The 3,778-nt window shown below is 38.9% G+C and overlaps 1 non-coding gene across 1 annotated transcript; it reads left to right on the top strand.

Moving 5' to 3' along the window:
- Positions 1-1,815: 1,815 nt before the first annotated feature.
- Positions 1,816-1,885, top strand: Trnas-cga. Its single transcript has one exon. It is a non-coding gene; the product is annotated as a tRNA-Ser (tRNA).
- Positions 1,886-3,778: the final 1,893 nt, after the last annotated feature.

Below are 3,778 nucleotides of genomic sequence, written 5' to 3'. Positions count from 1 at the left end.
AGATATATATATATATATATATAAAAATTATATATATATATAATGATAATCAAAATTAACTTCAAGAGAATTTTGCATGATCATTATTGGAACAAACTGATTATGATCAAGAATGAACAGCTCTGATCTAGGAAATGTATGCTCTACTTGTGATTTCATTCCTGGACCAGAGAGAAAGGTAGAAGCATGGAATCTGTCACTTATCTAACGGCATGGTTGGTCCTGTGGCAGAGTGTAAGCAGCAAGAAATTTGGGAAGCTTCCAGAATCCCCTCAACCTGATACTAGGATTTTTTTTTTTTTCCCCTGGGTTCTGCTCAAGACGAAGAATGGCACTAGAAAGTAGAGTTTCTTTTTCAACTACAGAGAGAAATAATGCAGATTGCCAGCTCTGGCAACATTTTTGCATTAGACAGATTATTTTCTCTGCTCCTCAGAAGCATTTGTATCAGTATCTTGGAATAAATAAAATGAGAAATCTTTCTTAACACGATGATTTCCAGATCCATCCATTTTTCTTCAAATATATATTTTTTCTTCTTTATGCTGAATAATGTATACCACCCCTTCTTTATTGATTTATCTTTTCATGGACACCTAGGCTGTTTCTACAACTTGACTACTACGAACGGTGGCATGATGAATATAGGTATACACATAACTCTAAAGTATGCTCAATTTTATTCCCTCAGATAAATACTAAGGAATGATATAGGTAGGTTATATGGTAGTTCTATTTTTCGTTTTATGAAGAACTTCTATACTGATTTCCAAAGTTAGTGGCTATCATCATGTTAACTGATATAAGCAGGCTGAAAAAGACAAGTGTTGTGTTGTATTTTCTTTCATTATGGAAGCCAGATGGGAAAGGGAGGGCAGGGAAATGTCATCATGAGGGTAGCAGATAGACCTTTAGTGTAGAGGAAGGGAATCAGAGGGAGAGGCAGCGGGTAAAGGGAATGTTTTAGTCAGCTACTTTGCTGCTATGACTAAAAGACCCAACCAGAACAACTGTAGAGGAGGACAAGTTTATTTGAGGGATCCAGTTTCAGAAGTCTTAGTGCATAGTAAGGCCGGCTCCATTCCTCAGGGCTTGAAGTAAAGCAGAACATCATGGCAGAACAGTGTGGCAGAGGGAAGCAGCTCACATGATGATCAGAAAGCAGAGAGAGACTCCACTCTCCAGATACAAAATGTATATAGACCATGCTCCCAATGAACCACTTCCTCCAGCTACACCCCACATGCCCCCACTTACCACCAATTTAATCCCATCAGAGATTAATTCAGTGATTAAGTTAAGGCTCTTGCCCAATCATTTTTCATACAAACCTTGCATTGTCTCACTTATGAGCTTTTGGGGGACACCACATCTAAATCATGACAGGGAGATATTAGGGAGTGCAATTGATTCATGGATGAATATTCTACCATAAAACCCACTGTTCTGTATAATCAATACGCATCCATTTTTAAAAGTTACCTTTCTAAATGGGCAACAAGTCAAAAGTGAAAGTCCCTGGCCACTTGAAGAACCTGGGAAGCTCCCCGTCTCCCAACAGGAGATGGCATATTAAAAAAAAAGAAAAAATGGAGTAGCTTACCCCTATGTTTTCATTTCTCCTGTCCCTGGTAATTGGTTGAGTGAAAACCAGGGAAAAGAATAGATTTTCTGGAGACTCAGAATCCAATTGAATATATGTGAAAGATGAAAACAGTAGGAACATTTTTTATAGATCCTCAACAAGTGAAATAAGATGTATTAATAAAATACACCAATGCTAAAGCTATTTCCTTGATGCAATACTAGGCTGGGGATATAGCTCAGTTGGTAGAGTGCTTGCCTCGAATGCACAAGGACCTGGGTTCAATTCCCAGCAACAACAACAACAAAAAGATATAGCTTGGTAAAATACCATTATTCCTAAATGGCGACATCAAATGGAGAAAGAATGCAGAGAATTATAGACAATAGTCAGAAGGTAGTGAAAGACAATACACAAATACCTAAGTATCTAAATACTTGAGAATACTTTAAAATATGAAAATCTCACCTCATGAAGTTGTATTTATTTAATAGAATAGTTATCATGCATAATTTTTTTTAAATAAGTATTTTATTATTTGCTACCATCTGGAATATAAAGAGCAATTCAAAGCAAACATTCTTTCTACTGTCACAACAAGCTGATTGCTGTAGGGTTGAGCATCAGAATACAAGTTGATTTTCTCTGCTCAGAAGCGGGATTTGGTCTGAAAACTTTGTTGTCCAAGATTGCTTATACTGTAAAAAGTCCAGCAAGAAAATAGAGTTAAACTCTGTGTGCAGCAATTATTCTTGCTGTCAGCAGGAGCAAAATTTACTACCAAAGGAAAATCTGAAGAGTCAAACGTACCATCAGGTAGAAGTCAAACTGCCCTCCTGAGTTCTTTCTTCAACTCCTAATAAAAGTCTTTGGCAAGAACTACCATGGCTCATCGTTTAATGAATGTGGTGAAAACAGACACAAGCAGCAACTTTTATCTGAACAGGAAGTGCATTATTCTCCATAAAATTCTAGCTGGGGGCGGGAAGCAGCTGTGAGTTAAGAGTGGCTGTTCGCCCAAGGTGTCTACTTCCCTTTCATACACATTTTAAGAGGGTATTTGGCATCTTACCTAATGCCTACATGCTCTATGTCTGTCCATTTTCCATAGGTATAACCCATATTTGTATCTTCTGGCCAAAGTACTAATAAGGGGACCACCTTTCTTCTGAGAGAAATTGCTCACAAAGCACATTTCTTTGGTATATCTACTTATTAACCTCAATTTATGTATCCTCAGTGGCTATCCCACAGGAAACTAGGAAAATGTAAGCATGAAAAGTTACTGATAGACAAAGGGACCAGCTCTTCTGGGACCACTGCCCAAGAGGATGCCCTGGCAGCTCCTGGGTCTTCTGTTCTTCACCTAACATGGCCACCAGACAAGGTGCTCTTTAGCTTTTTATCTCCTTCATACTATGGTTCTCACAGTCAGAAGTCAGAATTGTCTTTTATTTTATTTAAGCAATAACTACCCCGGATTGCCAAGATATCCCTAAACCTTCCAAAAAGTATGAAGGATGTACTTTCTTAAAAAAAAAAAAAGTGTTTTATTGTCAATTTTCTTGTTAAGAAGAGGTATTTGCTTTGTTTTCCCGAATTGGAGACTTCATTGGCAAAGCATTTCTTTCTAGTTTAATTTTGCACTTTGTACTTGCTGATCAGGTGTAGAAAGTGCTTAGAGATCTTTGGACACTGACTGTACTTGAATTAAAACATGTCATTATTCAGGGCACAGCTTATCTGGAGACTTTTCTGGTGATTATCTGGAGACTGCCCCAAAAACATTTTAGGAGGCTTAGTGTTTGAGAAAGAAGGTTGCAGTCAGCAGGGGTGGAAAGCAGACACTAAGGAGAGACCTAGAGGAAGGAGCAGCTGTAACAGAAGGGGAGACAGAGCAAAGGCACAGAGTGAGGGGGCTGGGAAAGGCAGCAGCCTCTGCATCCACACTGCCTTATGAGAAGCAAGACTCCAAGGGTCTGTCAAAGACAGATAAGCATGCATGCATGGAATTCAATTTGTGCTGGCCCAGAAGTCAGCGATGCAGTGAATGACACCCCCCAAGAGCCTCCTTGAATAGTTGAGAAATTAAACCTCCTTTTCAGACCTGATAAGTAGCAGGCAGGGCAGCCCTGCTACAAAAAAGAGAAGGAAGAACAGCTAGTGTGGGCTCTCCAGGGAAACTTCTATTTT

Source organism: Marmota marmota, unplaced genomic scaffold, assembly GCF_001458135.2.
Source record: "Marmota marmota marmota unplaced genomic scaffold, marMar, whole genome shotgun sequence".
NCBI classification, from domain to species: Eukaryota; Metazoa; Chordata; class Mammalia; order Rodentia; family Sciuridae; genus Marmota; species Marmota marmota.
Note: the sequence above shows the minus strand (reverse complement) of the source record. Positions and strands in the feature narration are given on the sequence as shown.